Source organism: Heterocephalus glaber, unplaced genomic scaffold (assembly GCF_053883595.1).
Source record: "Heterocephalus glaber isolate CG9 unplaced genomic scaffold, H.glaber_assembly_v1.0 deba00001457, whole genome shotgun sequence".
NCBI lineage: Eukaryota > Metazoa > Chordata > Mammalia > Rodentia > Bathyergidae > Heterocephalus > Heterocephalus glaber.
Window position 1 is genome coordinate 14,260,916 of NW_028258305.1, and position 13,339 is coordinate 14,274,254.

The 13,339-nt window shown below is 40.0% G+C and overlaps 1 protein-coding gene and 2 pseudogenes across 5 annotated transcripts in view; 2 read left to right on the forward strand and 1 right to left on the reverse strand.

Moving 5' to 3' along the window:
* The window catches only part of Eml6 (EMAP like 6), a 294,345-nt gene that overhangs the window by 261,863 nt on the left and 19,143 nt on the right, over positions 1-13,339 (reverse strand). The gene's annotated exons all lie outside the window — the stretch shown is intronic.
* Positions 2,394-7,900, forward strand: LOC110346130 (beta-1,4-galactosyltransferase 7 pseudogene; annotated as a pseudogene).
* On the forward strand, positions 2,814-2,988 carry LOC147826962 (U2 spliceosomal RNA; annotated as a pseudogene).

Consider the following 13,339-nt stretch of genomic DNA (forward strand, 5'->3'; position numbering starts at 1 on the left):
AAATCCAACACACATTTATGATAAAAACCCTACAAGAAATTGGAATAGATCATCTCTATCTCAAACTGATAGAAGCCATCTATGAAAAACCAACAGCCAATATCATACTAAATGGTCAAAAACTGAAATCCTTCACATGAAAATCAGCAACAAGACAAGGATATTCACTATCACCACTCTTGTTCAATATAGTCTTGGAAACATTAGCCACAGCAATTAGACAAGAGATAGAAATAAAGGAATAAAGATAGGAAATGAAGATGTCAAATTGTCATTATTTGCAGATGACATGATACTCTATACAGAAGACCCCAAGAACCTCACCAAAAGTTTTCTAGACTTAACAACTGAATTCAGTAAAGTAGCTGGATACAAGGTCAACACACAAAAATCAATAGCTTTCCTCTACACCAATGACAGACTCACTGAGAGAGAAATAGGGCAAATAATTCCTTTCACAATAGCATCCAAAAAACTGAAATACCTAGGAATCAACCTAACAAAAGAAATCAAAGACCTCTTCTCTAAAAACTATAGCACTCTGAAAAGAGAGATTGAAGATGATATCACAAAATGCAAAGACATCCCTTGCTCCTGGGTAGGAAGAATCAACATAGTGAAAATGGCCATACTTCCAAAACTGCTATATAGATTCAATGCAATCCCAATTGAAATCCCAGCAGCATACTTCACAGATCTTGAGAAAACAATTCAAAAATTCATTTGGAACAAGAAGAGACCTACAATAGCAAAAGCAATTCTAGGCAACAGAGACATGACAGGGGGTATCATAACCCGTAACTTGCAAATATACTACAAAGCTACTGTGATAAAAACAGCATGGTACTGGCAAAGAAACAGACCTGAGGACCAATGGAACAGATTAGAAGATGCGGAAACAACTGTAGACACACTCAGCCCTCTCATCTTCAACAATGGAGCCAAACAACCTCACTGGAGGAAAGATAGCCTCTTTAATAAATGGTGCTGGAAAAATTGGGCTTCAACTTGCCAAAGATTACAACTAGACCTGTATCTCTCACCATGCACTAAACTAAAATCAAAATGGATTAAAGATCTAAACATTAAAATAGAAATGCTGAACCAGCTGGAACAGAGGTTAGGTAGAGCTCTTGAAGACATTGGTGTAGGAAAAGATTTTATGAACGAAACCTCAGTTGCCCATGAACTAGCACAAACAATCAACAAGTGGGATCTCTTCTTGTTAAAAAGCTTCTGCACCCGAAGAGAAACCACCAGCAGTGTGAAGAGACAACCCACAATGTGGGAACAAGTTTTCACCTGCTGTTCCTCAGACAAAGGTCTATTATCTAGAATATATAAAGAAATTTTTAAAAATCAGACCTCCCAAATTTAAAGACCCAATCAAAAAATGGGCATTTGAAATGAACAGACTTTTCTCAAAGAAATAGAAATGGCAAATAAACATATGAAAAAATGTTGACCATCACCAGTCATTCGAGAGATGCAAATGAAAACAACACTGATATTCCGCTTCACCCCAGAAAGGATGGCTGCTATCATGAAATCAGCCAATAACAAATGTGGGCAGGGCTGCAGGGAAAAAGGAACACTGCTTCACTGCTGGTGGGAGTGTAGACTGGTGCAACCACTGTGGAAATCAGTATGGAGATACCTCAAAAGAACTAGGACTGAAAGTCCCATTTGACCCAGCTACTCCCCTGCTGGTGATCTTCCCCAAAGAATTAAAAGAATCATACCACAGTGATATATGTGCACCCATGTTCATAGCTGCACAATTTGTAATAGCTAAAACTTGGAACCAGCCCAATTGCCCATCAACTAGTGACTGGACAAAAAAAATGTGTTTTTTTAAATAAAATGGAGTACTACTCAGCCATAAAGAATGAGAAACTAGAGACATTTATAGCTAAATGGATGCACATTGAGGTGATACTCTTCAGTGAAATAAATAGGACACTCATGGGTAAATACTGAATAGTTTCTCTAGTGTGAGAAACTGAAAGTGTAAATGAGGACTAAAAGGTAATCTAGATAATGTGAAATAGGAAGAAAAGGGGCAAAGGGAAAGGGGAAGTGGGAGGGGTAGGGGAAAGGAAAGAAAGGAATGGAATTAATATGAGAAAATGAAAAAAATGGAAACAAAGTCTTTGTAAATAGGGAGGAATGGAGGTATTGAAGGGAGGGCAGGGGAATGGGAAAAAAATAAGAACCAAGAGAAATTATGTAAAGGTGCAAATTTCCAATGATGAATGTCATTATTAAGTATACCTAAAATGTACCAATAAAATTAATTTTTAAAAAATTAACCAAAGCTTTCAACTATTATCCTAAGCAATCCTCAATTCTTACAACGGCAACTGAAACCCTTACACTAAGCTATAGACATCATGTATGACAACAAACACATGAAAATAAAGGAGAAAACTTTAAATATAGCTGCCAAACATAACATCTACAACTGGTGCCTTTCTGACAATCCAGTAGGAAGGCCATCTTTTCTTTTAGCAAGGCAACATACACAAAGTCAAATTGAGCAGCTCTAGCTTCTATAAGTAAATTATGTGAGGTGATTATTGAGGACACTTACAACTTTACTCACTCAATTACAATAGCTTCTTTGTCTTGATGCACTAGTATCTAGTAACTGTGAAGAAAATTAAAACTAAATAATAGCTTCCCCCAAACCAGTCATTTTGACATGCAGCTCTTTAGACTAATTACGATTCCACTATATATAAAAGTCTGCTGGGACAGTATCCCTGCCTAGAATGAACCCCATCTTAGAGTCAACATAATACATACTCACAATCGCTTCTCGGCCTTTTGGCTAAGATCAAGTGTAATACATACTCACAAGCCAGTGACATAGCAAGAAACTAAAACCTATCAGACTTTACAGTGAATTTTAAAATTGGGTCTCATTTTTTTAAAAAGCCAATGCAATATTTTAAAATAATTTATCCATGCTCCTTGCAAAACTAAACTAAACAGTGAGTTATTTTAAAAGATACAAACCCATGAAGACAAAGATAGTAAGAAGGAGAAAGTACAAAAAATAAACTTGAAAAGGAAACAAAGAACATGTAACTGGAAGGCAAATGAATAAGTGCTGAATGATTTTAGAGTCCTAAAAAATCTAAGCCAACCAGGGTGAGGTGGGAGGAGAGGAGGAGACAGAAAGGAGGAGACAGAAAGTAGCAGCCAGTGCATATCCAGACACCTCTACAGGCTCAGGGCTTGAATGTTCAAGATTTCTTAACACAGAAGTGAGAGTTGGAGTGAAAGGAGGACCAGTAAAAGCCTGCAGGAACCCCAGTTACTGCACCAGAGATCCCTTCCAACCCCAGAAGTCTGGAGGTCTCCTCTCTGGGAAGGTGGACCTGCTGAGGAGAGGGCTGGGCCCACAGCGGAGGTGGAGTCTGTCTTGTGATGGAATCTGTCTCATGAGATACAAAGTCCCTGCTTGGCTCCTAATCACAGGTAGCCAGGTCACCTAAGTCCCAGGGAAGAATGGGGTAGGGGTTCCTTTCTGGGAAAACTGACCAACACAAGAGAAAATACCTCTCAGTTCTGACACTTTAGCATTCTCCACTGAAGAAGCTGGCATTACACCTTAGCCCCCTGTGGTGAAGCCAAGAGCTTCTAGTGAGCTTTTCAGGGTCTTGCTTTGAAATACAAAAAGAAAGCCAAAGGGTTTACAACATTTGATGAAAGCTGTGAACCTCATAGTTAAAGACCAATACTGTGAGACCAGGATAAACCCAAGAAACGCCATCTTGGCCTGTAGATGAACTCCCCTCATGCCCCTCCCCTTATAAAGTAGGTGTTTTTGTAACTGCTTGTTCTGCTTCTATAAACTTGCTTCATCGCTTCTCAGAAAGAGATAGTGCCTGGTGCCTCCCTTTACTGTAAATTGCCCTAACCTGACACAGTGAGATAGCTGAGTTGTGAAAAATACTTTTGCAACTAGTCAAAAACATGTTAACCTCCCCTTGAACTTCTCTTCTTAAAATAACACCTATAAAAGCTATGCTGCTATGACACCCTATATAAACTGTGCTGTTCCTGGACTCAGGGCTTCACTTCACTTAGGGAGTGGAGTCCATGCACATGAATAAACTCTTTTCAGTTTAACTTTGTCGTTGGTCCCAGTGTTTGGTGATTTATCGGCTCACTTGGCACAACAAATACAAATAAATAAAGGAGAAAGGAATGCCAAGGTAATAGAAAATGGAGATAGCAGGGAAGGCAATATCTCCAGAGAAATAAGAGAGCAAGAACAAGCAGTTATATAAAAAAGAAACATTCCATACTTTTAAAAGAGCTTTTCAAAATATAAAATATGATAATATACATAAAAATCCAATAAAAGGTTTAGAAGTTAAAATTGAAAAATATGCCCCTAAAATAGGAAACAATGATATGTACAACAGGATTACGATTATAGAGCCAGAGGTCCAAAAAGATTTTAACAAGTAAAGAGCAGAGAGAATGGAAAGACACTTTCACAGAGCAATGCAAGAAAATGTTCCTGAACTAAGGTTCATGGGTTTGCTAAACAATGAATAGAAAGAGACCCAAACAAAGCCACATCATTACTCAACTGAGATAGGCATGACAGGAATAAAGAGAAAGCCCTAAAAACTTCAGAGAAAGTAACAACAAAAATAATTGGTAATTCCATTTTTAAATAGTTAAAAATCCAGAAAAGTCTTTTGTACAAAATGCTCATAGGAGTATTATTATAGACAGCTTAGTTAGCTAGAAATTAATATACAGGCAGAGAGGAACTGGGCCCCAAGAAAATCAGCATAAAAAGGTGCAGACATCAAAATTGTGACTGGGGCAGGGGATTTAGCTCAGTGGTTCCGCTGCCTGCCTCGCAAACACAAGGACCTGAGTTCGATCCCCGGTACCAAAAAAAAAAAATTGTGGCTGGATACAAATATGAAGAGGACCAAGCCTCAAGATGGAGACACAAAAGCCAGGTCTGCAAGCTGCCCTAGAGATAAACTGCAATTTGAGGTGATACCGTAATTAGCACCACCTGGAGGCATGAGATACACAGATGGGTGACCTGGACATCTGGATCCATACTCCTCTCCACGTTCCAGAAATGCCTGTGTTCTTTCCAGGTATCTTTGCTATGTGACCCATGTCTCTGTTTGATCAAGATTAGCTAAGAGACTATACGTACTTGTAATCCTGTAGGTTGACTGTGGTTTGACCCACATTGTACCCACACTGTGATTTTGCTGTTTAAACTACCTTTGACAAAGAGCCAGAGTTGACACTCACTGGGACCCCTCCTGGAAATCCTGGAGCTATTCTTCTTCTCCTTATTTCCAATGTTGTGAGACTACGAACTCAGCACATCTGACATCTAACAGACTGGGAGTTATTTTTCCCATAACCATATCATTTATGAGAAGGAAAATGAAGGAAACACCCTATTATCCAAATACAAGGGAAATGATTAAGGAAACCGTTATATACCACAGAACCAAAATCTGTATAACCACTATGCTCATAGTCATAAAAATATACTAAAAGAGACAGAATGAGAGTCCATTAAAATGTTATCAGAGAGAGACATCCATGTCATCTTTGACAAAATGGATTTTATTATACCAACATTTCCATTGAGAACTACTACAAAAGCTAGGTAAAATGAAAGAAAGCAAAATCAGTTGAAGATACTGAATTAAAGTGGCCAAGATCCAACAGAAGGGCAATGTCCTGAGCACTGAAGAAAGTTCTGCCCTGTACCACGTTTCATCTTGAGGACCGTCTAGCAATTTCCAGTGCAGACAGCAAAGACTAAGCAGAAAGCAACTACCTGCTGCTTGGGGCACTCTCACTGGACAGGCGAAAAAGAATTCAGGGTTCCCGCCTGGGTGGGGTGGGGTACACCCGTAATCCTGGCATTCTGGGAGACTGAAGGATCACAAATTTAAGCTGAGCCCAGGCAACTTAATGAATAAAACCCTCCTTCAAACTTTAAATTTTTTTAAAAGGGCTGGGATGGTACCCCAGAGAGGAAAGTCCAACATTCTACACACAATTTCTCCTTCAGGCATTTGCAGATTCCTAACAGTACACAGATGGAGAAGTTTTCTTGGCCAAGCAGAAAGAAACTACTAAGAGGTTAAAGGCCTGTGCAGAGACTTGTGCAGTCTCACAGTACAAACCCACAGGGGTCCATGGGAGACCCGATTATCAGTTGAGTTCTAGCCCCACATCATCTCAATTCAATTGCTGATGAATCAAGATGACCTGTCCCATACCATGATGACTAACAGGAAAATAAAATTCCCTTTGGAGGAAAATAACATCATCTATGTTCCTGGCCACTTAAGGCTTACACACTTAGGTTCATTTGCTCGCTGCTTAACAAATCAAAGGAGATTGTACATTTTGATAAAAAGGAAAAAGACTTTGCTCCCAGGAACTAGAGGGGCCCACTTGCACATCATCCCTTACTATACGCAGGGTCCTTTATAATAAGGAACAGTGGGGAGGGGGAGCACAGAGACAGTGCAAATCTTCACACTTGCTGTAGCATTTCCAGCTATCTTCAGCTCCGGGGGAGAGGGAACAACAGACATAATGCCGATCTCCACACCTGCTACTGACTTCCAGCCAGTTATCACATCCAGCCATCTTTGATTCATTCTTCTTTCTTGTGGAAAGGAACCTGGGCTCCAGCCTCCTGGGACAGACGTCTGCATATTCTGACATTTCTTTTAGGCCGAGGGGATGAGGTTTTGGTTATATGCTTCACAGGAGGAAATCTGAAGAAACTGCTTATCTCTACAAGGGAAAATACAACTTTTAAAGCTCTAGGGGGAGGCGCTGCATAGGCCCTGAAGGCCCGGCTGGCCGGGCTGGAGCTCGAGCCCCATCCGCCACGGCCTCCCCGCACGATATTCCCCCTCCCAGAGCTCAGCTGCTCTGGTGATGTGTCCAGGGCAGCCAGGGGACAAGGGCAGGAGACCCCAGGTCCACTCCTGGCCTGCCCCCCAGAGCTGGCCCCTGAGCACTGGGAAGAAGATGCATCCTGGGCTCCCATCGCCTGGCAGTGTTGTTGCCATTCCATGAATGCTTTGAGGAGCTTCTTGTCTTCGTGCCCCACATGCACCGCTTTCTGAGCAGGAACAGGTCCAGCACCGCATCTACGTACTCAACCAGGTGGATCATTTCCGGTTCAACCGGGCGGCACTCATCAATGTGGGCTTCCTGGAGAACAGCAATGGCATGTGGACCTGCTCCCTCTCAATGAGGAGCTGGACTATGGCTTCCCTGAGGCTGGGCCCTTCCTCGTGGCCTCCCCAGAGCTCCACCCACTCTACCTTTATAAGACCTACGTGGGTGGCATCCTCCTCTCCAAATAGCACTACCAGCTGTGCAACGGGATGTCTAACCGCTTCTGGGGCTGGGGTCTCGAGGATGATGAATTCTACCGGCGCATCAAAGGAGCTGGCTTCCAGCTTTTCTACCCCGCCCCCAGGAATCACAACTGGCTATAAGACATTTCGCCACCTGGATGACCCAGCCTGGCGGAAGAGGGATCAGAAGCGTATTGCAGCTCAAAAACAGGAGCAAATTCAAGATGGACCGGGAGGGAGGCCTGAACACTGTGAAGTACCATGTGGATTCTCGCATATCCCTGTCTGTGGGTGGGGCCCCTTGCACTGTTCTCAACATCATGTTGGACTGTGACAAGGCTGCAACCCCCTGGTGTACCTTTGGCTGAGTTTCATAGACAGTAAGGAACCCCATGCCTACAGGCTACACTGCTGCTCAGCCTCAGGATGAGAGCTCAGGGCTGGAGCCCAGCTCCAATAGGAATTGAAGTGGCCTGAAGAAACAGCAAGCTCTGTATTTGCACCAGCCTGGGCCTGAGGCAGGCTTGAGCTGGGACAGGACACCTATGATGCTTGGGATGCTGCTGGCAGTAAATAGTGATCACAAAAAGGCTGAAAGTGGCTTCAACTAGGACTCTCCACCCTGCCTTCCTGCTTGCCCTTCTCTGCCTTCCTTTGTGTGCCAAGGCCTCAGGCAGTGGGAAGGGTTGAACTGGATGTCTAATTAGCCTCACTTTTGGTGCTTCCCACTGGACTGTCTCATGCAGAGATATGGCTTAGAAGCCACGTGGCTGGTTAGGTGACAGTTGCAATCAGGAGGCTTAGAACTTCAGAAACCAAAGCGCAAGCTCCACAGAAAGGAACAGCAGATACCAGCTCCAGCTGGTTGTCACATGCAGGAATGTGGACCTCGTGTTACCAGATTTTCTGATTTTTCAAAAGAAACTAGAATGCTGGATTCTTAAGTAAAATCTGATTTTTTAATGATTAAAAAAAAGCTCTATTTTGCACTGCCAGTTGAATCTGTATCATTGTCTTTGTCACTTTTCTCATTGCTGGGACAAAATAGTCAACATCTGAAACATAAAGGAGGACAGATTTATTTTGGTTTATGTTTTAGACCATGGTTGGCTGGCTCCAAGGCAGAACAGCAGAGCAAAGAAGCATGATGGAGGAAAAACTGCTCACTTTATAGTGTCCAGGAAGGAGAGAGAATGAAGGGAGGAGATGAGGAAGGATATAAACCATAACAATCATCAAATATTTTTCAGACATAATATCAGGTATTTCATCAAAAATTACCAGGCAGGGCTGGGAATTTAGCTCAGTGGTTCTGCCCCCTGCCTCACAAGTGCAAGGACCCAAGTTCGATCCCCAGTACAAAAAAATAAAAAAATAAAAATAAAATAAAATTACCAGATACATATTGGCATGTGACTAGACAGACTGATGCAATACAATAGAAAATCTAGAAATATATCCAAAAATATAGGAAAATTCAACATTGGTAAAGTGGTATCTCAAATCACTAAAGACTTTTTAATAAATGGTTTGGAGACACTAATATGGCCATTTTAAAAATAAAATGTTAGATCTACATTTCACACAATACAAAATTATAAACTCAAAATGGATTAGGGATCTAACTGTAAAAAATGCTAGAACTGTTAAAACCTTGGCGACTTGGGCCAGGGATTTAGCTCAGTGGTGCTGCACCTACCTAAATTTTTCAAACTGAAAACTGACAATTTGTGTGTTTTACATATAGACACATTACACTTCAAAAGTTTACAAAAATGTAAACAGATATTTGGTGTCCAAGTATGGATAATTTGGGGGTGGGGTCTTATATTCAAAATTTTGTTTAATGAGAAAATATAGGTAATGGCTGGTGATTTAGCTCAGTGGCGCCATGCCTGCCTCGAAAGTACAAGGTCCTGAGTTTGATTCCTGGTATTGAAAAAAAAATGTATATATTATATATATACACATATATATATATGTATTATAAAGAGAGTAAAAAGGAAATTTTTTAAAAGGCAGAACTGAGATGTTGTGAGGTTCCCAACAAATCTAAGTAGAGTGTGTAATTTAAACACAGTGTAATGAAAAACACTGAGTCGCTAGACATACTGAAAATGATGTCCTAGAGTGAACTCATCCTCCAGGTGGGGAAGAAAGAAGACAATTTTGGAAGTCTAGGTTACAAATAGAAGATGTTAACATTTACCTTCAAAATAGTTAAACATGCAAACTATAAATCTTTATATCATTATGAAAACCAAAGGCCCAATGCCCTTATTTCTTGAAACTGGATTACAAGTCTCATCTTGTTCTTGACACTAACTGGCTTTGTTTCCAGAAAGCAAACTGAATGCACTCATTAGTCAGGTAATAATAAATGACACCATATTTTTTTGTTTTGTTTTGTTTTGGTACCGGGGATCAAACTCAGGACCTTGCCCTTGCAAGGTAGACACAGTGCCACTGCACTAAATCCCCAGTCCGACGCCATATTTTTGCATAACAAATTTTACACAGTCAGCCAAGAAAAGTTTTAGGCTACTGTGTGTCAACATGGGATAACATGTTCTGTCTGAACTATAAAATATTTTAAATGTAAAATACACAAAATGACCTCAGCGATTTTTTAGAATGAATCTGAGGTTTAACAAGGATAGGTTAGAAGGAAGGGGGATATTACTGTGCACTGCAAGCATTTGTCCTTTCTTTTGTAAGTTTTTCTTTCTTTAAACATAATTTATTTTTTTCTTCTTCTGAAAGTAGAAGCTCTAACTTAATCATCTCTGGTCCCTTGTGTTTTGTTTAAAATAACACGCTCTTTGTGAATCTCCTGCTCAGCATTCAAAGGGAATCCACCATTCAGATGCTTCTATTTTATCTATACTCTCCTTAGAGGCCTCAAAGATAAGAACAAACTCCTGCCTAAACTCCCTTATGTCTTTGTATGTTTCCAGAAATTAAACCAGGAGGTAACTCCTGTCCTCCACACCAGTAATTCAATAGCAGGCTTCATATTTGCTATTTAATATGCCCCATATCATCCTCCCTTTGCCTAGTTTTTGTCATCATAAAAATGGATCTCATTCCCAACCTAGAAAGATATTGGGCCCACCATAAAGGAATTATGTGTGCAAGTATGTGTGGTACTGGGGATTGAGCTCAGGGCCTCACACATGCTAGGGAAGTATTCTACAAATAAGCTACATCTCTAGCCCTTTCTATTTTTGAGACGAAGTCTTACCAAATTGCCCAGGCTGTCCTCAAACTTGGAATCCTCCTACCTCAGCCTCCCAAGTACCTAGGACTACAGGCAGGCAACCTCAAACCTGGCTCCAGAAATGATACATTTTTGAGGCAATACATATGTTTAACCTGATATAAACATTATGTAACATACATATATGGAAACAACACATGACACCCCATAAATACGTATTGTTTTTATGTCTTTATGTATCAATTAAAATAAATTTAATTTTAATGAAAGATATTGGAGAATATGACCATCTTCTTCCAAGGAATAACAAACAGCAATCAGTTGTGTCCAGGAAACATCTGTTCTCTGAATGACACCTTAAGTTCCACATCTTATTGTTTTGCAGGCTTTCTTTTGACTCCATTTTGAAATATGTGTTGTTTTAGTAAACCCAAAATTTCTCCCCCCTTCTGATAATAACTCTTCTACTTTTAGGAATTAATCCTTTACCATCCCACATGACACGGACACTGGAAGAGTGCCAATTACAATTCTTTGCACTGGCTAACAACCATGATACTCATTCTTAACTAAAGTCACATGACCTGCACAGAGCCAATCAGAATGTCCTTCCTGGAATTTTATAAGCTGGTGCTGGAAAAGCTCCCAGTATCATCCAAGGCAGTGATGGTGAACCTTTTAGAGACTCAGTGCCAAACTATAAACCAAAACCCACTTATTGCAAAGTGCCAACACTATAATTAAAACTGAATACTGAGGTTTTAGTTTAGGAAAAACAACTCTACATTAACATCTTTTGTTTTAAAAATAAAAACACAGTAACACATGTGCCACAGTTTCATTACCTCTCATCAAAGGCTCTAGCTAAGAGGCTGGGAACCAAAAGCCATCCGTAGCTCATGGATGGGCAGCACCCTCATGCCCACTCCCATAGCTTTAAAGAAATGTGCCAGCAGAAGGAAAGAATGAAGCTAACAGGCAGAGAGAAACACAGTCAGGAAATGGGAAAGAGAGAGTCTAAGCACTGATCCAGTCACCTGAGTCTTCTTAGGCCCTGATGTGAGCACCAATGTGGAATAAATGCTTGTTTCCTCACAGTTCTGTTACTATGAACCAAAAATCTTAAACCTAAAAAAAAAAAAAATCCAGTAATGGCAAGCCAGTAGCTATCAGCTCTCACCAACTCCTATGGCTTCCCAGAGGAGCAAGCGCCTTTCAGTGGGCAGGGCTGGCAAATAAGTATTCATAGAGCCATTTAAATAGCAGATGCCCAGGCCAGCTGTTTCCAGGTATAAAAATTGAGTCCAATTCCAGGAATCAAAGATTATCAATCCACACACGTCCCTGGAGTTCTTTCTGGGTACATCCAAACTCCAGATACCCAGCTTTCAAGGTATGGGCAATCTTGGACAGTAGGGCCCTGCTCTGTGCTGAAACATACTGTATTTCTGTCATAACCAGTATCTTCTCTTGTAAAGGAACTGATCTCCCCTTATTTAAGAAATAGGTGATGGGGTCTGTTAATTTTGCTTTCAGCAATCCACCAAGTAAAAAAGTTCATCTAAACCTAGCACCAAGCAGTTTTAGAAGCCTAGTTTTTTCAGTAAGGAGAGCTACAAATGGATATAACCCTGATGGGTATACATGTTAATGTGTCATTGTTTTTCTTTGGAAAATATCCCTGATTCTCACCATCAAATAATTATAACTGAGTGACCGAAAGAGGTCAGGCAACTAGGTAAATTAGGAATTGGAGTCTGGTGCAAGAGAGGCCTGGGTTTAAACTCCAGCATCCAGCATGATGATTGTCTTTGGGCAAATTACTCAAGCTCTCTATTCCTCAGTTTCTTCCTTAGTAAAAAGGAAATAATAGTTCTACCCCACGGATGCTTTTGTGGGGATTAAATAAGTTCATATATACAAAAGGCTCAACAAAGTGCTTAGCACATAATAATATACTGTTAATCAATAAAGTACATATACAAAATGTTGATTTTATTCTCTCTGAACCAAAAATATATATTAATAGAACAATTCTTCAGAAAATGTTATAAAATAAATCCTTGTTTATATTATAATAGCAATTATACCATAAGATATTAAATAACCAAAGCAAGCATTTGCCTGTATTTACACATGAAAGAAACAGAAATAGATTCTATTCTGAATTTAATATTTTAATAGAATCTATTTCTGTTTCTTTCATGTGTAAATACAGGCAAATGCTGACCTCTGAGTCAATTCAAGTCAACAAAAATGTGTTGAGCATCTTCCCTACACCAGCCAATAGTACTACACAAGACAGATTATGCTCTTTAGCCAGAAGAAAAACCAAAACCAGTTTCTCTATCCTCCCAATCCAAGTAGGTTCTTACCAGACTTTTTAAAATAATACCCATAATTTGTAACTTATAACTTCAACCAGAATCATGTAAAAAGTATGCCCACCAAAAACACTGGGGCAAATTTGTGTGAAAAGGAAATAAAGCTTTATTGAATCTTTCTCTGACACTATATAATCATAGTTTTGACAATTTCTTGAATTTTCTCACTATTTATTTCCCTGGAGTTTTCTGTCAAATAGCTATAATTTCTTTGTGGTGTCTTGCCAAAATCAATAAACAATTTTATCCTTTATAATTTTTGCAATAAAGTGCACTGAAAAACCATTTTCTTCAAAATGACTGGAACACCTTGTACATATTAAATTAAAATTTCTAAATAT